Source organism: Pelodiscus sinensis, chromosome 1 (assembly GCF_049634645.1).
Source record: "Pelodiscus sinensis isolate JC-2024 chromosome 1, ASM4963464v1, whole genome shotgun sequence".
Classification (NCBI taxonomy): domain Eukaryota; kingdom Metazoa; phylum Chordata; order Testudines; family Trionychidae; genus Pelodiscus; species Pelodiscus sinensis.
Window position 1 is genome coordinate 180606111 of NC_134711.1, and position 24707 is coordinate 180630817.

General features: G+C 41.3%; 1 long non-coding RNA gene across 1 annotated transcript in view; it reads left to right on the forward strand.

The window, feature by feature from the left end:
• Positions 1 to 7642, forward strand: part of LOC112545650 (uncharacterized) — a 63097-nt gene extending 55455 nt beyond the window's left edge. The window contains exon 4 of the long non-coding RNA XR_012901229.1: positions 7174 to 7642. This is a non-coding gene — a long non-coding RNA (uncharacterized LOC112545650). The remainder of the gene's footprint in view (positions 1 to 7173) is intronic.
• Positions 7643 to 24707: the final 17065 nt, after the last annotated feature.

The following is a 24707-nucleotide window of genomic DNA, read 5'->3' on the forward strand; positions in this document are numbered from 1 at the left end:
AGTGACTGCTACTTAACAACCTCAAGCTATACTAGCTGAATGGAGTGTTACATCATCTGTTCCCACTACCAAATATTTAGTGATCATTTCTGCCTTTTCTGCATCATAACTGATAATTCTACATTTTCCACTTAGTATTTGACCAATCATATTTTTAGGATTCTTTTTTTTTTAATATACTTAAACTCTTTAATGTCCTAATTCTGCTAGATACAGATTTCCTTTTGTGCCTTTGCTTCCTTTTTCAATTTTATATAAGTCCTAGATACTGATTTATTGTCATTATTATCAACTTCCCCTATGTTCCATTTGTTTAATAATGTTTTATGGCTGCCTTCACTTCCCCTCTAAATCGAGTTGGTTTTAATCCAATATGGCTTTCTTCTTCAATTATGGCTTTTTGGAGTGCCTCGTGATGTATGAGTTTTATATTGACTTTGACATATGAGCTACAGTGAGTCATTTATTGTGAGTCCTTAAATAAGATCAAAGATCAGTTTCAGGCTGACAGACCAATCTTCAAGTGCAATGGGTGAAAACAATTGTAAATGAATGAGTGCTGCTTTTATCTTTACAAATCACATGTCGCCTTGATTGCAACAATCTGTGAGCTCTATCTGTCTTTCAGGTCAAGGAAGCACAGTTGCTCTCATGTGTTGAGTTCAACATTGCAGGACTGGAGGTTGGCCTTGAGAGTCCTGGTAATAGTTTTCTTGGCCTGCTCCTAAAACAAGTTCTAATTTAAAATTCTCTGTAAAATACAGTCTTTGTTATCCTACTGTCACACATGTAAACCACGTGACTTGTCCTCTCCACTGTGCTCTCACTCTAAACGCTTCACTGTATGCTGTTGTAGTACTCAAGGACCTCAGGCGTTTGAAAGCTCTTCCCATTTAAGTCCACTTAGCCACCAAAGAGATCATAGGTGGAAGTGGTCCAAGCCTTTCATGTAGATTCAACAAATATCACATGCATTTGAGCCACACCACAGCTGTGGTGACGATAACACAATAAACATCATTTTTTGTTTGCAGTCTAACACTGGTGATGCAGATTCAAGATACTTCCATTTATACAATACTTCATGTAAATGCTTCTATCAGTGTATCTCAATGCAACTATTAAAACTGCTGCAAACTCAATGCACAATAATGTCAGAGCAAGAATACAACCTCGTTTTACTCCATTGCTGACACAAGGTAGCTGAGAAGAAGCCTTGGCCAAGGACACAAAACTGCATTCCTGCATGTAAAGATTTCATAACATTAGCAAATACAGTAAACTTCCGATAATCCGGCACCTTTAGGACCCAGGGAGTGCCGGATTATCAGATATGCCGGACTATCAGAAGGGGGGACTATGAGGAGTCTGGGGTGGAGTGGGGGGCATGCACCCTCAGCGCTGTGGGACCAACCTGGCAACACCCCACCTGCTCTGCCCCAGACTTCCCCAAGTCAGCCGCTGCTGAAACTGACCAGCGGCTGACTCGGGGAAGCCAGGGGCAGAGCAGCTCCAATTGTCCGGCTGCCCGGAGCACTTCCAGGTTCCAGATGGTGCCGGACCATCAGGAGTGCTGGACCATTAGATGCCGGACCGTTGGAGTTTTACTGTATATGGGGGCAGCTGAACTTGCATAGGACTGTCCATGGGGCATCTTGAGTTACAAAGTCACACATTAGGAACATTTGTTTGACTGCTTTCCATACTTCAGAGGTTTGTCAGAAGTCTGAGTTGGCCTTAAATCAGAAGTTGTTCAAGATCATCAAGCGCTGATGCAAAAGAGGAGCATCTCAAAACCTTATTCAAAAGCATTCAGACCATCTCTTCAGAACCTGTCCTGGATCAGTCAGCAGCAATGACTCATATGCTGACTAAATCAATGAACCCCTGACCCTCTTCATCTAATGGCAGGAACAGCAAGGCAGGGTTCAACCAATGAGGTAATTATTCAAAAAGGATTATCAGACACATTATCTAGTGCCACAACATTGAGGCCACAAAATGTTTGTCAATCAAACATACACCCCAAAAGAAAAACCAGGGCAGACCCACTGACATTTCTGCAAGCACTCTCTCACCTTCTTCTCAGCCCACTCCCCGTTCCTAAAATTTTAGGGTATGTCTAGAATACATGGCTCCGTCGATGGAGCCATGTAAACTAGTTTACCCGGCATAGGCAAAGAAGCAGGGATTTAAATAATCCCTGCTTCATTAAAATAAATATGGCCGCCACCCTGTACTGACGATCAGCTGATCCAGCACGGCGCGGTAGTCTAGACGCGGATCGGTCGGCTGGAGAAGCCTTTGCCAACCAATCCTGTAAACCTTGTTTCACGAGGCATAAGGGATCGGTCAGCAAAGGCTTCCCCAGCCAACCGATCCACGTCTAGACTACCACGCAGTGCCAGATTAGCTGATCATCGGCACAGTATGGCGGGCATGTTTATTTTAATGAAGCGGGGATTATTTAAATCACTGCTTCTTTGCTTATGCCGGTAAACTAGTTTACATGGCTCCGTCGATGGAACCATGTAGTCTAGACATACCCATATTGTTCAGATCCGAAAAGAGCCTACCAGTACTTTAATCTCAGAAATGCTCCATTTTCACTACTGAGACAACAAGGGGATCATTACACTGTCAAGAGCTCAGTAAGATCAAATTGCTCATAGCCCAGTTAACATGGGCAGAAGATTCCTGTTCACACACTTGTGAAGAAGCACAAAGTATCTGCACATGACAAAATCAGACATAATAAAAACTGAGATATCACCAGCATAGACCTACTGATGAAATGGGAAAGCATCCAGCACCCAGCCACAGAAAAGCCAGGCAGACAGCTTCTGAGGTGGGATAGAGTGCCCCAAACAGCTCCCTAAACAGGGAACATCCTCAATAAAAAATGCTTCTGGGAAGCAGCAGCTAAGACCAAGTCCTCCATTCATTTTTAGGACAGTAAAACATTATAGTACAATAAAGAAACATAGAAGAAATCATTGGCCCAATCCCAAATCTTTTAACATTTTTTAAAAATATCTGTGGTTAGTGTTATCAACATTTAAAACTTTTCCTGGTCCATTGAAATAAGCCCCACATCCAGATTACAAAGTTTGCGAAGAGTAAAACATGAACTAAAAACAAAATAATCAAAACCACAATGTTTAGGAAAGCATTTTGTTTGATCAGGGTGTATCAAAGGGTCCAGAAAGTCCTTCAGCTACTTAGCAAAGACCATGGATAAAATCTTATAATCAAAACAGAGAAGACAGTACTCAAAACAGTACTCCAGGTCAGAGGACCTCTTTTTTTTGTCACCGGGTGATCACTGTCCTGTGGCAACTGATGGGCAGCTTTATCTTCTGGATATATCCCAGCACCCTGGTGCAGTTCCTCCATTGTCTCCACTCTGGCAGTGTGTCTAGACTACAGGATTTTTTCGAAAAAAAAATCCTTTTTTTAAAAAAACTTCCCATGTGTAGATTGCTGCTGCAGTCTTTAGAAGTTAAATTGAAAGAATGCGGCAGTTTTTTCAACCGCGGAAAACCTCATTTTATGAGGAAGAACGACTTTTTTCAAAAGTGCTCTTTTGATAAAAGGTGCAATGTAATACAAACTGTGCTTTTTCGAAAGAGAGCATCCAGACTGCTTAGGTGCTCTCTTTTGAAAAAGCGGCTTGTTTTTTCTAAAGTACTGGTTGCAGTCTCGACACTCTTTTTCGAAAGAGGCCTTTGTGAAAGTATCTTTCGAAAAAGCCTCTTTTGAAAGAGGCTTGAAACCTAAATGTAGCCTAGGGTTGAGAAAAATATAGAGCATTGTAAACTGATTTTTAATTTTTCAAGAAAACCTGAAAAAAATCAAGGAGAAATACTCTTTTTTTCCTTTTTCCACAAATTAAATATTTTTGACCAGCTAATTTAAGTGACTTCCTGAAAGAGCCAGGAAGAATCTCTATTTTTTCTGATTCCCTAATCAGATTTTCTATACACTGAGCACACTGCCTCTAGTGCCTGAAAGAATGTGGAGGATCCCTGTGGTTTTTTCTAATTTAAAAAGATTGACAGCAAATTCAGTGTTTATTGAGTGACTGATCTCACTGATTTGAACTGTGAACCGCAATTTGCATAACTTTTTCCGCTTCTTTTTTTGAAAGAGGCTTTTCTGACATTTGGCCCATCTACACTGGGCCAAATATCAAGAAAAAAAAACCTTTTTCAGAACATCCCTTCTTCCTCATAAAATGAGGTTTACAGAGATGCTGAAAAAATGCATCTGCTCTTTCGAAAAAAAATACAGAAGATCAGACACTTTCCTTGGATACGGCAGAGTTTGTCCGGGATACTTCTGGTATCCCGGAAAAACTCTGCAGTCTAGACGTACCCAAATTGAGAAGAAAAATGTCTCTCTCTCCAGTCCACGTGGCTGTACACACTGCACTGATAATCACTTCTGCCTATGTGTGTGTGTGAGTCCCAGTGATTTCAGTTGGAGCTTGGCTCAGAAAGGGAAATCGGAGTTTCAGATCATTTTGTCTGTAGCCTGGGAGACACTCTGTAAATTTCCTCAAACAGCTGTGTCAGAGCACCTCAGTCCTGACTGGCAACATTCTGTTACTTCAGTTCCAGACCACTCTGGAAGAAAGACAGTTCGTCTTGCCAAATTGTGAGGTTGCCTTGTGATGTGGAGCACTTGTGATTGAAGGTGAAATTTAAACTCAGGCCTCCAATAGCAAAAGATCAGTAAACTAACTTGTTGCACAACAATTTTCTGATTTTGTTGGCTGTACCATAATATTACATGACTAGTCTTTATAGCTAAGTTAGCTCCTTTGTGTGGAGCAACTTGAATTTACTGCTTACTCAGCGAGGTGGCTTTCTTTCCTCCCCTATTTCTATTTAGACATGTTCTCCACAGGAACTTAATGGGCATTTTCACTTTCACATAGCACTAGGGGCTAATGTCACAAAGTCTAGGGGCAAATGTCTAGATGATAACAAGCTTGAAGAGAGCACATCTCTTACGGAAGTTATAATCTTGATTTTAATGATCATATCTGGACATTTATTTTAAGAACATAAGAATGGTCATACTGGGTCAGATCAATGGTGCATCTAGCTGAGAAGTGAACAATAATTTTTGGTGTGGGGCCACTCTAAGAATTTGATAAGCGGTCAAGGACCATGCTCATTCACAATATTAATGGAGGAGGTGCTGGGACTTGAATGGAGGGAGAGTGCAGAAGGAAGCTCAGTGTAAAGAATTGTGGTGCAGCAAAGAGAACAAGGACTTCAGGTAGCCACCCTCTACCAACACTTTAGAAACAGAGCAAAAACCAGCCATTTGCTTGGTACCTCTGACCAGCTACTATCCAAGGGGGAAAGAATCCAAGCCTGGGAATCTGAGATAAAGGACTTCTGTCTGGTTTAAAAGGCTATTGCCAGACATCATGCAGTCTTTAGACAGTTGTTGTTTTGCATATGTGTGTGTGTGTGTGTGTTTTGGAGAGAGGAGGGAGGGTGGCAGGGAGAACTGACTGACACTTGGAAGCATGGCAAGGATGCTTGAAGAAGGTAGGCCTTCTTAGGCTTCCCTAACATTTGATAGGAATGTTTTTATTTTGACTTCAAGGAGTTTTGTATCAGACACTAGAAATGACTAGGAGTTATTTAAAGTGGCTCCATTGTAAAAGAAATTACCAACCATGTCAAAAAGGCAATATATTTTATTGAATATTTATTTTCAACAGTAAAGTGCAGAAAAACACCATTTTTAAAAAATATGAGAACTATACCATCTTCAAGCCCTAAAAGATTAATGTTAGCTCGCTCTGCTCCCTGATAAATGGAAAAGAAGGCAAGAACCTCATACTGCAGGGGTTACCTAACCTACCTACTAGTCTTTTAATTTAAAATAAATGATAGAGAGATAGCAAATGAGCAAGAAAAACTGAAGAATGACTTCCTCATGTTCCCCTGCAATATTAATCAATCTACACATCTGTGACAGGGTGTACCAACCCCACACTGGGCCTTCAAGGGTTAATCAGGGTTACCCCCACAACCCTGCTCCAGCTGGAGGCCCAGCTATAAAGGCTGGTGGAGCAACTCAGTGTATGCTGACTGCTGCTGGGAAGAAACTGCTGCCAGAGCTCCAGAGGGAGAGCTGCAAGCGGACCAAACCAAGGAGACTAGCCAGCAGGGAATGGCCGGAGAAGCCCCCAGTCCATAGGAAAGTGACAAAGAAGGCGGCTTCAGTGACACTGGTTTCCTAGCCTAGGGTGGGGAATTAGATCCCTGAGAGCTCAGCATGTTTCTTGCGGATTCCCTGCCGAGCTAATAGTGGGACACTGACAGAGCCTTGGCCTGGGACCTGGTGGAGAGGGTGGGCCCAGGTCTTGCTACCTCATTCCCATTAACCCCCAAAAGAGGGTGCTACAACTATTGCTATAAATTGGGGCTGCTAACCAATGTGGCCCTGTGTGAAGGTGCATTGATATTGATTTTGATACTGTGGCTGCTAGACCTCACTGCCCTGAAGATGGGGAGTGATTACTGGGATGAGGTTTACCTGGGTGGTCAACAAATACCTTTGATGTTGCCACCCACGCGTCCAGACTATCGCGCTGAGCTGACAAACAGATGATCAGCTGTTTGTCGGCTCAGCGCGGCAGCCATGTAAATTTAAATGAAGCGGCGATTATTTAAATCGCCGCTTCATTTTACTATGTCTGGTAGCCTAATCTACATGCCTCTGGTGACAGAGGCATGTAGTCTAGACGTACCCTAAGAGCATCTTGAGTAGACATACTGGATTGTGCTATAATCCAGCTAGCTCAAGTTCTGGTGTCAATGAAGCAATGGCTCCACAACTTTCAGCATAAGCTGTACAAACCTGTCCAGAACCCTGGGTAATTACTTGCATGGCTTGCCCAAGCTACTGCGGATTCACTGCTATTGGTACCCTTGCTAGCAAGATTAAAGTTAGCTTGGTAGTATGGACACACTGCTTGTTATTTTGAAATAACTCCCTAGAGTAGACCAGGGCCTAGAGATTACATTGTTGATACACCCTATGTGTGGACCCAGGTACTGTGTCCTTTGGAAACCTGTTGAACTTTGTGTTAACATGAACTTAATCATAAAACAGCACTACAACTATCATCTTTTCCCATTTCAGTTAGGATTGAAGGTACACGAGCAGTTGGAGTGCCTCTGGCAGATACCAAACATCTCACTACTGTGCACCAGTTCAAGTGTCCAAGGACCTGATTTGGTACAGTCCTAATGTCTGTTTTCTGGTTATATGGCCATTGTTCATTGAACTAGAAGGGTTGCTAACAAGAATTCATTATTTTTCACACAGGTTATTTCTCAGGAAGCATATCTATTTTTAAAGGTGAATGTGTTCTAGCAATAAATCATTTAAAAGGTAATCTGCATTACTGTAATTAGTTAATTTATCAATAGAGAGTATTTTGAAGTAGAATAGACCTAAGACATGAACTTTCTTATTCAAGTTTCATGAACTAATTAAAAATGTGTCATTAATGTCGTATTAGAAAGCTGCTGAAAAATCATTTTTGGACCTCGTATTATTAAACAGGGTTATGTATTAAGGTACTGTGTCCCAAAACATAAGCTGCTTTTCTGTTCTACTTAAAAACCTGAATTTTGAAGCTAGCTAGTCCTATCTCCCTGATCTTTTTTTAATTACCAGTATGTGGGTTCTTGTTTCCCATTAACATTCAAGAAAATCCTTTGAATTTAATTAAAAGATTTATTTCTTCAAACTGTAAATGACCCCATGAATGCTAGTAGTTATCTCCACATTATTTTCTGGTTTTCTGTACATATTTTGTGTTACCTAAGGTTCAGTTAAACTCTTTGAACAAATCAGGAAAGAAAAACCTGGGAAATACAAAAATCAAAATGAGCACTAAGATAAATATCTATATCTATGGAACCAACTGATTTTAAATTTTGCTACAAGAGGAACACAATCACTAGTAAGTGATCAAATCCAAAAAAACTTCACATCTGGAAGCCTGAAATAAATTGGGTACTTGAATAAATGATCCAATCTGCAAAAGCACTGAGGACCCCGTAGCCCCCCTGAAGTCAAAGACAGATTAGCACTTTCAAAAATCAGGTCATTTATTTTAGTACACAGATACAGATTGAGCAACCTAAAATTAGGCTGCTGCTTAAAAATCTTGGCTATAATTATCATGCACGTTTGAGGTATGACTATTGTTTTTCTCTTCCAGAAAATAGGCAGTTGACAAAAGCTAAGTACTATGAGTAATGATTGATTTTTGCTGTTTTTATACCTCCATAACCCCAATGGGCTGCTTCTTTGTGCAAATTCCAGGTGACATTTTCCTATTGGTTCCTACTAGTTCCAGTTTTGGAATAGGATAATGCATTTTTTGAGCTGTAGCACTTTCAGTTAAAACTGAGACACCTCTGCCAGGGTTGTAATGGACTTTCATCTGTGGCTGCATGTCATTCTATGGAAAAAAAAAAGATTTCTTGAGGGCTGGTCCAAGACAGCAGAATGAAATCCAACAGGACACTAAGGACTTTCAACTCATCTCACTACTTTCCACTCCAAGTGCAAGGTACTCATACTTCTTCAACTTGCCCTCTCTTATATGAACACAGAGCACATAAGAACATAAGAACCATACACATTCTAAATGAAACTAACCATTAACTCGCACACACAAATCTACCTCTGGGGAGAGGACATGAGAGAAAATGACTGACACATAATAGATGTTCATCACATTGTTTTAATCTGCTAATGGAAGATACTCAGGGTATGTCTACACTTGCAGCCTATTTTGAAATAGGGCTGCAAATGTAGGCATTCAGAATTGCAAATCAAGCCCGGGATTTAAATATCCCGTGTTTGATTTGTATCTTCCCGGCTGGGAGCCTTTTTTTTTTTTTTTTAATTTACAAGCCCGGAATAACTGCCCGTGTTTCACGCGGCAGTGAAACAGGCATTCAAAATAAAACCCTATTTCGAACTACCTGTTAAACCTCATTGCAGGAGGAATAACAGGTAGTTTGAAATAGGGCTTTATTTCAAACGCCCATTTTACTGCCACGTGTAGATGCGGGCGGTTATTCTAGGCTTGTAAATTTCAAAAATGGCGCCCGGCTGGGAAGATGCAAATCAAGCACGGGATATTTAAATCCTGGGCTTGATCTGCACTTCCTAATGCCTACATTTGCAGCCCTATTTCAAAATAGGCTGCAAGTGTAGACATACCCTCAATATAGTAAAGTCGTGAAGTCAGTATAAATACCCCATATATAATAGAAGCTCCAAGCAGCAGCAGTGAACATGCGTATTTCTCTTTTGGCTGATAATGTGGTTATCCAGAAATAGGAAATCTGCAAGCTACTACAACTGTTTTTCAATGAAAATATTTTTAGGACTAAGTTCAGTTCAGAAAATGTCCTGCAGTTCTTGCATTTAATTCCTGTGCATCATTGCTCAGGCTAAGTTTTCTAATCTTTAAACCAGAGAACTTCATTGAATGAGAATTTTCAAGAAAAGCAGTGTAATTTAATTTACATAATAAAGTGTTGTTGATTCTGCAACACCAGAATATCATTGTACTAATGATTCCCCCAAAATATACTTTAAATGCTGATGCTTTAGAAAACAGCTGGATGAATCTGTGCTTTTGAAATATTGAGAGTTAAAAAACCCAAATTTCTTCCTTTAGCCCAATCCCCTTTAACATAGTAATAGTAATAATGAATTAATAGGACTTTCAGTTTCATATTCGAATTCACAACATGACAGAATCAATGTGGCCTAAAATATATTTGTTTCTGTATGCTATGTGTAACTGTAGTGCTGGCATATTGTATATGATCCAAGTGAGATTGAAACCACAGAAATAAATCCTTTAAAGCTTTGGCACTTCTTAAAGGCAGAGGCACCACTGAATATTACTTCAGAGCAATCATTACATATGATGAAGACTCATGCCTTAGGCCTCTAATGTTTTTACTAGCTTTGTATGTTCTAGATATCCCTTGATTCATTCCAAAAATATGGGAGCACTCAAGCTGGTATTTATGAGGTCATCCTATGTAGGAACCACAGTGTGGAAAGTTTTCTTTTTATTTGAGAAAAGTAGACAAATATTAATAATGAATGTATGGTTTCTAAAAGCTGTTTGCCCCATGGATTAAACAGTAAATGTGCTTATGAAGTTTCATTATCCACATTTGCATCTGGGGAACCAAGGCACAGGAAATCTAAGTGACTTACCAAAGGTCACACTGGAACTTCTTGGTGGTGCAAAGTAATTGTACTGTACCTACTGGGATATCCTGCCTCTTTTAATGTGAGTTACTGGGTAAGATTTTCAGAAGCATTCAATACTCAGCTGCTTCTAATAGGAAGACACAGCAAATGATTGTTAGGGACAGATCAAATGTTGTTAGATCCCATTGCCTACTACACCAGCTCCAAATTCTGGAAAGACAAAGCAACAGATGATTCAAGGATGGGTATTATAAGGATGGCTTTGGGATAATCAACTACTGGAGGAATTTACAGAAAGATGACTCTTCTTAACTGATGGGCTCCACTCCTGGCTGGTGGGAAAGTGAGTAACTGGGAGTATTAGCCTTCTATGATAAATGACTGTCACAATTAACAGTAAGTATTTTGAAACTAAGATGTTAGGAGAGAAGGTTGGGAGAGACATAAATGCTCCAGCCCTTGGTTCAATACACTGGAGACAGGAAATCAGCTAAATGAAGACATAGTAAGGAATAATGAAATGCTACAAGCTAAAAAAGTTGGGAGAGCTGAGATGCTTGTACCTGTATATAAATGCGAGGAATCGAGGAATAAAATTGAGGAACTGGTCTAGGAAATCAAACCATACAAATAGAGATTATGGAAACATGATGGCAGAGCACTTATAACTGAAATACAGGTATTGAAGGATATGTGCTGTTTAGGAGAGAGGAATAAAAGGTAAAGACCATGAGGGAACACCATACATCAATGAAGCAGAAATCTGTAAAGAAATACAAGTGATACAGGCTGAAACCCCTTGGTCTGGCATCCTCCATTTCACAAGTCTGATTTGTTTTGCATGCCCCCAAGTTTCACCTCATTTTAAAACTAGTTGCTTACAAAATCAGACATAAAAATGCAAAAGTATCACAGCCCACTGCTAGTGGAAAGTTGCTTACTTTCTAATACAAACAAGGAGTCCGGCGGCGCTTTAAAGACTAACACATTTATTAGGGTATTAGAGTATATGCTTTCATGAGCTACAACTCACTTCCTGAGATGATAAAGGGATACAGAGATGAGACTGTGAAATCAGTGCTAATTAAATCAGAATGAATGTGGCTTGTCTCAGACTGTGGTGAGAAAACCTGAATGGGAAATTACCTATTGCCATGCGAGAACCACTCCATGGCTGTGTCTACACTGGCATGAATTTCCGGAAATGCTTAAAACAGAATAGTTTTCTTTATAAGTATTTCCGGAAAAAGAGCGTCTACATTGGCAGGCTGCTTTTCCGGAAAAGCCCTTTTCCCGGAAAAGCATCTGTTGCCAATGTAGACGCGCTTTTCCGGAAAAGAGCCCTGATCATCATTTTCGCGATCGGGGCTTTTTTCTGGAAAAGACTACTGGGCTGTCTACACTGGCCCTTTTCCGGAACAGTGTTCCGGAATAAGGACTTATGCCAGAGCGGGAGCAGAATAGTTTTTCTGGAATAGCGGCTGATTTTGTACAGTAGAGCGTCGTTACTTTTCCGGAAATTCAAGGGCCAGTGTAGACAGCTCGCAGCTTATTCCGGAAAAGTGGCTGATTTTCCGGAATAAGTGGCCCAGTGTAGACACAGCCCATGTGTTTAGTCAGACCTTGGTTAAGGGTGTCAAATTTTCATATGAATTCCAGCCAGGTCCGACCCACAACATTATGGCACCTGAGGCAGGGAGCTCAAATGACGCCTCCATGCCACCTTTTCTCCTGCCTACCTGTTATGTCTCTTGTGCCCTCCTTCCTCCAGCACAGCACTCCACCATCCCTGTGCATCTAGAGCAAAGAGAATACATATGCAACAGCAGCAGACACAATTTTCTACAGTCTGGGTCCTAGTGGCGCCCTCTTCTCCCCCCCCCCCCCCAGTCTGGCACCTGAGTGGGCTGCCTCAGTTCGCCTCATGGTAAGGCCAGCCCTGATTCCAGCTCAGCAGTTTCTCTTTGCAGTCTGTTTTTGATGATCTTCCACCAAAATGTAGAAGCTCTACACTATGCATGTGGAAGCTCTCCACACCAACATTCTACACAAAAATGGACTACAAGTCATCAGGAACTGTGTCCTTGAATATGCCATAGCACAACTGGTTATAGAACTTTGTGGTTTTGTTTTCACCCACAACCATTTCAGATTTAGGGATGATTTACATCTTCAAGCCAGAGTCATCGCCATGATGTGGTGAAGCCTGTACCACTCTGTCTTGACCAAAGTATGGTCATGCAATCAGGCAAGCTCAGGCCTGGATAAAGTCTGTTGGAACACGTGCATGCAAATAAGGCCTGAAACAAGCATGTGAGAATATGGCTTCCTTTGCTTAAGGCAATTGGGCAGAGTGTGATCACAATGAGAAAACACAATGAACTAGATAGGAACATTCCAAAAGATAAGCAGGAATACGAGACGCGACCTGGCAGTCATAAAACCTTTAGCCACAAAGAAGTAAACAATCTACAAAAGTAGCATGTCATATGTAAAAATAGTAATGGATAAGTTGATAAGTAGTATAGTTTAGGTTAAAGAATAAGAAAGTAACGGAGTTCTAAACCAGAAGTCGGCAACCTACAGCATACGCGTCATAAGTGGCACCCGAGCCCAGTTTTAGTGGTATACGGAATCTGTGGGGGAGCTCAGCCCCCACCCCCGGTGGCCCCAGGAGTCACCCAAGCCCCCAACTTGCCTCCACTGGGTGGCATAGGGCCCTGTGCAGAGCTGTGACATCCTTCCTCCCCTGTTGGCATGAGGCTCCACCCCATATGCGCACCTCTGCTGCTCCACCTGCTCCAGCCCCACCAGTATGCAGGGGAGCTGAGGGAGAAGGAAGCAATGGGGTGGGGGAGTCTACACCCAGTGCCCATGAAAGCCACCCAAGCTCCCCCTTGCTCCCCTCCAGGTGTCACAGGGACCCTGCACAGAGCCACAGGATTGCAGTCCCACCTCCACACTGTTGCTTCGCCTGCCCCAGCCCCACCAGCATGTGGGGACCTGCAGGTAGGGGTGGCAGGAACAGGCTGCCCTGCTTCTGGAGCCTGTCTGGGACTGTCCTGGAGCAGCTGCCACTGTGAGAGATGGGCAGGGGGGATCTGAGGTGTTTAGGGCTGGGAGGTTATGAGGCAGTGGACAGGGGGCTGGGTGAGAAGGAAGCAATGGGGTGGGGAGAGTGTGGCTCCAGGGCTGGGCAGCAGTGGGGGTAACTGAGAGAAGAGGAAAATGTGGGGGGTCCCCCGCCCCAAAGCCGCATTGACTCCTGAGCACTTGAGTCCCTGGCAGGAAGGTAAGTGTGCTATGGACCAGACCCCCATGGGACCCTGCCCCCATCAGGGGTAGACACCCTGTGGTCACCTCCTACCCACCCCTTCCTCGCCCATTTACCTAACCCCTCCTCCCCCGAGCCACATGGGTCTACATAGAGTGTGTTGCACATCCATACATATTGCTATGGCTTCACTGCTAGAGTGGAAGTTATTCACTAAGAAACAATGTTCTGATTGCTTCTGAATCTAAATATGTCAGAGATCTCATTGATGAGTAATCATAGGACTTTATTTGTTTTAGTTTTGTTTTTAAACAACGTGCATGCTTTCTTCATGACCTATGAAGAAGTACATCAAAAGGATAAATATTATCAATCTTAAATTTTAGACAGCTAAAAGAAGGGAAGACATAATCCCTTCACTAAAGAGTTCACACATATTGCCTTCATAGAAGAATTGAGTAGTCATACATAACAGTGCTTCTCAAAGTGGTCTGTGGGTGTCATAAGTCCACACACCTTTTGTCCAGTCCAACTGGTTGTTTTATTCGCAAATGATACCCAGGCAGTTTCGTGGAGCCTCACCCCCTCCCTCTACACATGCGCCGTAAACACTGAAAGGAAGGGAGAGGATACACCCGCGTTTGTAGCTGCTAGATCACCCACCAGTGACTGAGAGGGGTGTCTGGGACCACCCATTCTCCCGGACTCCAGTCCAGAGCCCTAACGCAGGGAACGGTGCTCCCTGCAGTAGCAGACGGGGAGTTGCCCCTAAACTCGTCTACTCGCGGGCTTCACAACACTGCCCTGGGCCAACGTTCAACTCTGCCACTGGGAACCCCTGTGACAACCCCTCAAGTGGGTCCCGTCACACTCCCCTCTCTCCCCTCACCATTATCTGCCACACCCGTCCTTCCCCCCCCCCTTCCGTGCCTTCCACCAGGCTTTTATCCTCCACCCCTTCCTGGACTTGGCAGGTTATGTCATCTTCCCCCACCGACCCACCGTCCTTGCTGCCTCTGCTCCCCATCGCATGGGTGACATCACCCGCTGCGCCGGGCGAGGCACTCTGCCCGGACGTTCCTCCCACCGCCTCTTGCCAGGCTCCCTGCACGCCGGCCCTCCCCTTGAGTGGTGTTGCCGGCATTCACCTTGTCGCTTCCATCGCAGCATGGGCGCAGGTCCTTTCGGTGCCCCGGCTACCCTCCCGGTTGGCCATAGTGATGGGGTTGCCTCACCAAGTCACAGTGGGCCTACTTTGGGAAAGCTGCTAGTGGTTCCGTGCTGCTTTGTTTACTTAAAGGGACCATACCCACGAAGCCTTGTGGCTCCCATTGGCTCCAGTTCCCCACTTTCAGCTGGGGAGCTGTGGCCTACTTTAAGAAACACTAGTGTAAAGAAATAACCACTAAGCCTCTTAAAGAATCCTTTCTAGAATCATAGATCAGGGCTTAAATTTTCCATTAAATTCTAGGTGTTGACAAACCCACTAGAAAAATATTATACTCCATGCAACACTGCAGGGATTTTCAATAAGGGTAAAAAAAATTGAAATGGGTGCTTTTTAAACCTCTCAGTGCATCCATAATCTTCCTAAAGCTGTGGTATTTACACACATGCAGAAGAGGGGAAAAGGCACCACCTCCATAACATGACCTAGGGCTCAACATACTTACTACCACTAATGAAATCCCCTTTGTGTCCATGTGATCCCAGAGCCACATTTACTTTGTTTTTATAACTACGATAGAGCACCTATAGGCTCCAATCAAGACCAGGGCTACATTGTTCTAGACGCTTTTCTAAGCAGGGGATGTCTCCCACTATCTGAATGGACAAGACAAACAAATGTTGGGAAGGAAAACAGTAGAGAGCAGTAAAGTGATTTGCCCAAGGTCACCCCAACGGCCAGTGGCAGGATTGGGAATATAACCCAGGCCTCAAGTCCCATTCAGTCTCCTGCCCAGTCGGCCACAAATGACTCTCCAAGGAAGCCAGCTGTGGAAAGGCAATAGGGCAAGGGCAGGGAACCTTTTTTGGTTTGGGGGCTGCTGACTCACAGAAAAATCAGTTGGGGGCTTCACACAAGTGAGAAGAAAAAAAAAACCCTCACTGATGTGGCTCCCGACTCAGAAGGAGAAAGGCACTCCCCACATTCCCTTCACACACCAGAGCCTAGGGGAACCTAGGCTAGTCGATTTTGTGTGCACCAGCCCTATAGTGGGGCAGCAGGGGAGAAGGAGAGGGGGGTGGAGCACCAGCGCCGGCTCCCCAATGCTGAGGGAGATCCCCGAGTCACAGGGGTTGGATCCAGGCAAGCCGGAGACTACATCAGGCTCCTGGGCCTTACATTCCCTACCCTTGCACTCAGTACCTCCTCATCCCAATATCCACTCACAAACCAATATGGAAAACAGGAAAAGTCATCAGGTTATGTTTACACTACTCAGCTTTGCCAACACAGCCTTGTTGCTAAAAGTTAGTGAGTGTGAGTGTTTTTTTAGGCATTTTTTATGACAAAATATTTCTAGCCCCCAAGAGGGCTTTTGCTTTGTCCACAGCATAGCACTCCCCTGCTGACAAAACAGCATTTACACTTGCACTTGCCATATCAAAACTTTTGTCATTTGGGGAGGAGTGGAGGTGGGGGAATTAAGCATCTGTGAATGACAAAAGTTTTATAGATCAATTGTGAGGGCAGACAAAGTCTCCTTAACAAAAAGTGAAAGCCAAACTTGACATCTAGACTAGATCTTCACAATTTCTTCTAGAAATCATAGCAGTCCTTGTTTTCAGTTGTTGATCTTAATCCCTCTATCCTCTAATACACAGCTGTGCACTGTCTTTTACAAAACTTAAATAAAAAGAGGTAAGAGCCATAAGTATCTACTGAAATGATTTAAAGGTAAAGGTTCTATATCCAACTTTTTCAATAGTTTGCACAAACAATAACTATAATTTTTACGTACTTAGACCCCAGTTTCTTCACTGTAGTAAGATCTCAGTTTTGTTTCTCACATGCTGAGCTCAAATATTATAACCAGAAATAAAAAACTTGAGTTTAAATAACATTCTTATTGCTACCAATTTTTTAAACAACCCTATTTTAAATATTTGAGGAACTATTAGGATGCCTAACTCAAAATGTTTATTAGTTTTCCAGTCTGTAAACTTTATACACACATGCTTGCCAAACTGCTATTTCTTAGCCAGTACACAACTCTAATTTGAAATGTGTTCTGTTAAGCCCTAATAAAACCCTTTTTCTAAATGTGCAATGATCCCAGTTCTCTGTAATCCTTAATATTGAAAGAGATTAGATTTTACAGACTGACCTAAAACAGTTGAAACCAGATTACATGTAAAAGACATCCTAAATCCTATTTTTCTACAGCAGCAGAAAAGAACAGACAATTCTGCCTATTAGCAATAACTGCATTTTATTGTCTGAATAAAAACCACTTCTACAAATAATTTTTTTTCAGAATTCAACTCTGTAATTAACAAAGCACTCACTGCTCAGGATAGGTGCTTACGTATGTATCTAAATCCCACGCAAGTCAATAACATTAAGCATATGGGTAAGTGTTTTCTTAATTTGGGGCCCCAGAATTATATTACCAAGCACTAAGTTTAAAATGTACCCTTCTACAGTACAAATAAATATTCCTTTTAACTATAGTACCATCTATAGCATTGTCAAGTATAAATAAAGTAATGTTATATCAGTAACTCAGAAGTGCCCAGGTCTTAATCTTGCTAGGTTGAATAATTGTAACAGAAGTGAAAAAAATCTTAAAAGTAGACGGAGATCAAATAAATCCCACTCTTAAAGCAGCTCCCCCCCTAACTTAGGTTACCTTGAACTTTTCTTTCTGGCCCTGGATTCTACACAGCCTGGATTCTACACAGCCAAAGTCAATGGAAGTTTCATCATTGTTTTGCAATGCGTACACAATGGCTCCTCCGGTTTCAAATGTTTTAGGTCAAACGTTTAGATGTAAAATGCTTCCACAATCTTTTTAGGATAGAAGGGCCATTAATAGTAAAAAAAAACCCTCTTAAGTTCAGATTAATGAAAATGTTACATTTAAAACCACAAGGCTGTGTCTACACTGCACCCCTTTTCCGGAGTTGAAAGTTGAAAGTAGGAATAAGAGATCCTCCGGAAAAGGGCTTATTTTCCGGAGAATCACGTCTAGACTGGCGCTTTTCTCCGGCGTATCCCCAAGCCGGAAAAAAGCGGCAGCCATGTAAATGCAAATGCCGCAGGGGATATTTAAATCCCCCACGGATTTTGCTATTCCGAAGTCTACATTCGCATCCCTTTTCCTGAAAGGGGTGCTAATGTAGACACAGCCAAGAGAAAATGTATATCTCAGAAGTGCTTGGGTCTTAGTTTTATTAGAGTGAATAATTGCAACAGAAGAGAAAAAAATATTAAAAGTAGACTCAGATCAAATAAACCCCCACTCTTAAAGCAGCTCCACACTGTAAAGATTAATGTACTCAAGTGGGGAGGTTTCAATTTAAAATATTAAAATATTTCAATATACATTTTATAAACAGTTAAAATATCCAGACATGTAATTGAAAGAAATTATTTTGTGGTCAAATAACAAAATCTTTGGCTCTTTCCCTGTTGTGTGTTTTCTGGACTTTTTGTATTTTTTAATTCTGTGGCAATGCTGATCATTTTAGCTACAAATTACATAATCCCAAATGGCTTTTGACATCTACCCAGTGTCAACAGTCCCAATCATCTCCCTCCTCGCTTCCAAAAATCATTAAGCTTTCTTCCAACAGCCTGTAGAATTCTGTTATACACTCCCAACTATCTGTTGGCTTTTGAACCAGAATTGTTGGCCCCCCTACAAATTGAATTATATAGAAAAAACAATAGGGCTACCATATGGATACTATCCATTTGGATATTTAATTCAGTGAACCCCCTTTTAACTGGAAAAAAAGCTGCCACAGAATTTCCAATTTGTATGTTTTATAGCAGGTATTCCAGTCTGGAATACCAGGATGCTACACAATGCAGGGACCATGCATTAGAATTTATCAGTTTATCGTGAAGTATAACGCTTGAACATGCATCTGACTGAGGTTCTGAGCACGCTTCCCTCTCTTGTCAGTGAGCATCCCCACCTTCCAGGCAGCATTCAGACTCTTGGAAACACTAGGCTTGCAACAGTGCAATAGCAATAGGCAGTAGCTGAGCACTGCTTTACATTGGATCTTTAACATATGTGTGAGCTTATGTGCAAAGCAATAAAGTATCACAGCTGTGTACTACACTGGGTGTTGTGTATATGAGAGAGAAAGAGGAAATAGATATAATTTAAATACATCTTAACAAACTGCTCATAAAATATTTTATATAGAACAGTACAAGTACAACTAGTACTGAAAGAAAACTTGTAGCTTGACTTTTATTATCATTATTTTATATACATGCCTGATGAGTAATGTCACCTTTCTTAAACTCTTCTGGGCCACCTTAAGAACACCCATGTATTCAAAAAGAAATTCATATACATCTATCTCAGATTTTTATTTCAGTCTTTCAGTGACATCTAGCGGTCAGATAAAGATATTGTGGGAAATTTAAGTAAGTTACAGCAGTGCCTGCAAGGCAGAGTACAGCTACAAGGCATCCTCGTGGATAACAGTACCTTATAATTCAGAACTGTTAGATTAAAAGAATATGAACACTGATGAAACTCCACTTTTGTTTGCAAAGTCCACAGGTCACATTCGGACCTTGATTCCACTTGCGAAAGTCAATGAGACACACGTGTGTAACCAAGGGAAGAATTTGGTCCTCAGAGAGGAAGTGGCTTTTTTAAGGCTAATTCTATGTTTCTTGGCCCTAGACATCAAAGATTAACAAAAGCACAAAGGAACAACTTGTGTTGTGATTATTATTGAGGACCTTTGGCTGAACCATATTTCTTTTTTAAGTGCCCTTGCTGATCCTTTGCTTAATGGTAAATTAAGATAGAGGACCAGATCTACCTTTTACTTTTCAATAGAGCTGAACATTAAAAATGCAGATGGACATACTGACTAAACCATTTGCTTAAAACTTCTTTCTTTTCCCTGCATACCCCATGTCCCATGCAATATTTCCACAAAATACGCTGAGCCAAACTGATCCTCCTGCACACAAAAAAAGAAGTCAAGGAAAGCTGATGAGCCACCCAGAAGAGAGGGAGAGCAACGCACAGCTACTGCCCCATGGAAACGCACTGGTATACACCAGTGGTGTAACACCACACATATCCATTACTCTTGTAAGCAGAGAGGATATTAATGGAATATCAGATACTATAGTTATGAGCTCTGGAGTAACCAGGCAAGAAGCTAGTATGACTCTTGGATACGTGGCAGGTATTACAAAGGAGATTAGGCAGAGATACAAAATACTCTATGTGCTCACCAGTGAAAAATGCCACAAAGTAAAGCAGTCAAAGAGACCAGGCAATAATTCCTATTCTGAAAGCAGCAAATTGATCCAGTGTTCCCCCAAACCGCTTTGTTTAGCTTGAATTGTAAGACCACAACTAGAATACATAAAGGGCTCCCTCAGTAAGTGATTAAACAACTACTGTTGGAGTAATTTACCCATTGTGCAGATGCTCAGTTGAGTTAATCCAGCTATTCTCAACACAGTGCTATTTGTTAAGATACAGTACCTCCCTGCCATAACTTTATTGACTCTGGCTGAGGATCCATATGGCTGGGAAGAGGAAATAAAATAGGTTGCCTTCCACCAGGGGGCTACAAAAGTCTCTCTTCCAAGTGGTCTCCTTTAAATTGCTTACCCAGTCATGCTGAGACCTGACTGCATGTTGACAAGTAGCACATTGTTAAAGCAACAGCTGAACAGATTGATAAGCAAACCTAGCTGAGTTTGTATATAAATAAAAACACTTAAATTCCACATTACTAAAAATCTAGATTGTCTTTGTAAATTTTATTCGTATACTTACAGATAATGTTTGGAATGGAGGAGATGATGTAAAAGAAATTGAACCCTCTTTGATCTATTGCTAAAGTGCTATGTTATCCAAACCTATTTTTTGTGCATCCTCTCTACTCCCTCCCCTTCCCCCAAAAAAGGATCATATAAAGCTGTGGCATGAAATTCATGAGCTGTATGGATGCAGAAAATATATTATTAAATGAACAAAGGAACAGCACAGTTAGGATGTAAAACAAACAACAAGAGAGACCTTGCGAAATCTTTTTTCAGCAGCATTCTTGCCAAACTATAGCACCTATGTGGAAAAGATTAGCTAATTAATCCAGGAGTATAGCAGATACAGAGGCAGGAACGCAGGTTGGTGGAATGGCGGGGCTCTCCCCAGAGTGGGGCCAGAGGGCACTAGCTGCCAGCCCTGCCCCAAGAACCATAGAATAGTCAACAAACCACTAAGAATTCATCCGGTTAGTTGACTATTCTATTATCTGCTATCTAATATCCCTAATATATATACTATATATATAGTATGTGTGCGTGTGAGTGTGCATGTGCGTGTGCATGTGCGTGTGCGTGTATCTATCTATCTATCACATTTTTATTAGTCTCTAAGGTGCCACAGAACTACTCATTGTTTTTAAAGTTACAGACTAACATGACTTCCCCTCTGAGACTTCTCCCACATTGTCTGTGAATCCATGCTCATTCAGGAAATATGTCAGATCAACAGACAAGAACAAAAACCTTTATTTACAGAACAAGAGGGAGTGAGATAAACAATGCAACAATCTCCTTCCCTTCAAACTCCTTCATGCTTAAAGGGATCCCAGGAGTAAAAAAGTGCTAGTTTATTCTTTGGCATCTTTGCTAATAAGACTGCCCATTAGAGGACTCAGAAATCAAAATTACTGGCACAATTGGTACCACTAAAAATATTGGCATATGATTAACAATACAATGTTTTTTCTAAGGCCCTTAGGAGAAAACATGTTTTATGGGGTTTTTTTTATTACCATCTGCTCTGTTGCCAACCAGTTTGGGCTTGGAAAGTTAACAGGGGATAAAGTGATGGCAGAGGTAAGCATGTGTGTGGCCTTAAATGTATTCCAAAGGCTTGCTTGTTTCTTGACTGTGCCAGGTCCATTGTAGGGACTTGTGTGCCCATAATTTGCTCTCCTCAAGGAGCACATGACTACATAAACTGCAAAGATACTACTTCATTGTTATTCAGGCACTTGTTACACACTAGTAAACCATGGAGACAGGTTTATGAATGTCACTGGTGAGTTGTAGTGGAGAAGTTCACAATTCCAGAGTTTTTCTACCACTTGGGAATCTATACTCATGGTCAGAAGCAAGCCATCTCCCTCAAATGGATTTATGAGAGCAAGAAAACTGTGGATCCTTACCCTCAGCCAGAAAGTGCAGCTACCACTAGTCACACCCAGAAAACAGAAGTCGGGGATGTTTTGTGTTCTCACATTATGGATTTACATGGCCCAATGAGAAAGAAGGAATAGCAGCTGTAGGAACATGCCTGTGAGGAAGAAGTGGCTCATTTTTGTTGTGGGCTTGATTGCCACACTGTGTAAGTCTGAATGAAATGGTGATTAATGATTTGGTTGGGCCAGGGGATGCAGTATGGGTGCATAGACAGGTTTTAATTAAGTGTGAAATCTACCAGCTAAACAAAGGTATACTGTTGACTTAGTAATGATTAATCACTTCTAGACATATTTTTAACTTTACCATCTCAGTCATTCTATGAGGTGATGCAGTAATAGCAATAGATTTTCTTGAAAGCACTTTATTTGTAAACATGTCTTAAATAGTAATGAACTCACCTGGTGTTGGGTATGCCAGCTACCATTACAAAACCGTACACACACACACGGTAGGAAATAGTCAGTACACAGCAAGCTCCATTCCACTCTCTGCCCCCCTAATGCCATATTGTTTTTTCCTTTCTTTACATGTTCACACACACACGCACAAAGGTAGGAAATAGTTATTACACAGCAATCCCCATCCCATTCTGTGTCCCCCCCCCCCAACATTTTTGCCGTCTTTACATTTATACACACATATACACACATGGTTTGGGGGGCAAGTGGGGAATGTTGCCACCAGAAAGGTGTTGAAAAAATGTCTGCATGGAATTTATTTGCCCAGCCAGACACTCATTAGTTCTGAATGCATGGGCTGTCCTGACATGAAGTTGTTCAGGCTGCTGCTAGACTGAGGGTATATTGCTGGGTGATCATGCCAGAGTCTTAGGTAAGTAGCAGGGGGATAGGTGTCCCCCTATGGACAAGAGTTGCTGAAACAATTCTCTGCTGAGCTCTGTCCTTCACCCTTAGCTGTCCTCCACCCTTAACTACTTTGCAAGTTCCTGCTCCCTCTCTGAAACCCTTTCCTGGATGGCAAGACTCAGCCTTTCCTTCTGCCCCTCAGCATGATGTTATTTCAGTATGTTGTCCCACTTCTCCAGTACTATGCCTGCTGGTCTGCCCTCAAGAGCATCAACCATAATGTCATCTTGAAAATATTTCTTTCCTAAACAGTCTTTGAAGGTACCTTGGGCCAGGGAGGGAGTTCCTAAAAAAAAGAAGGCAGCATGGGCTGAGGGTCCTGAACTAGGATAGGAAACAGAGGGTTATTCTGTAAACTTGCTCAGTTGACGAGCCCAGAATTCATTATTGTGGAATCCCAAGGGCATAAAATGAAACATTTCTAAGATGAATTATCATATTGTCTCTGTATACAACCTTTTAATCCCAGTTGCAGAGGCAGAGCTAGCTTCTTTTTGTTTCTACTGCACAGCCAGTCAGTTTTCTACAGAGCTGTCCTCTGAAATTTCTTACAGAAGAGGTAGGTCAGAAGGCAACAGAAATCTTGGGCTAAATAGAACATAGCCAACCCTTTTAGTAACTGATTTCAATAACACAGTGTTGACTTAACATTTCTCTGCAAGCACCATTCAATTATTTCATTAGAAATTAAGTTCACTGTAGAACATTAGTTTATTCTCAGGAAACAAAAGCCACCAGATTGGTATGAAGGGTGGGCCTATTTGTTTTTGCTTATTTAAGAAGCTTGGAAAATATTTTTTTTAAAAGAGAGAGAGAGAGAGAGAGAGAGAGAGAGAGAGAAATTTATGTTCCAGTGCATTATGCCTTCCTTATTAAAAAAATACTACACTAAACTGCTTTGTCCTGTCTGATGAGATGGTATCTGCTAGGAGTGCTTACCCTCCAATGGTAAGCAAATAATTTATACAATATACTCAAGTCTCCAGTTAAATTAAAAAAATAATTGTAATCTTACTGGATAGAAGTACCAAAGACGGGAGGAAATGAAGCTCCAGATCTAAAAACAGTATTTATATGATTAAATTAAATGGCTTTTAAAAAGAACACCAGAAAAATGGTTGAGCTCTTCTTAATGTCCCATAAGCCTATTCTGTAGCCGGAAACCTGTTTGCTATGCAAGACCATTCCTCACAGAGAAATATCTTTGTGTAACCAAAATAACTTTAGCCACCTATTTTTGAAAAATATCAGACTTCAATCTTGATTTAGGCATTTGAGTAATGAATTGATTTTACATCTATACATGGCATAAAGATCTAATTAGTTCTCCATCTGGTTAATTTAAAAAATCTTAATAGTGTATAAAGGAATTCACTTTACCCAAAACTGCACTGCAGCTTCCTCCGAGTGAAAATATGGCAGCTAATTAACACATAGCCAAAGCATATCACCATTTAATACTGTAAGTGAAGATAATGTTATCTATTTAAATCTTGAGCAGTATAGTATAGTAGATAACTACTCTTTTTGAAACATGGCCAGAAAATTGAGGGTTTATATATAGGTTTAATGAAGCAATTGAAAACTCAGTAGTATTGAAAGAAAATATCAAATGAAACACTACAATCAATATGGAACCGTAGAAAGGTAGGGTAACAATTAAAATATACAGCATCCTAGCTTCAGGAATCATGTCTGTATTTTAAAAGAAAAAAATCTTATATTTTCCTATCAAATTCAGTGAAATGACACTTCAAAATAATAATACAGGCTCAGAAAAGCAAAGTACAAGAAAAGAAAATTAATAATTCAATGGGCCAAATTTTGCTACAAATTACAGTTT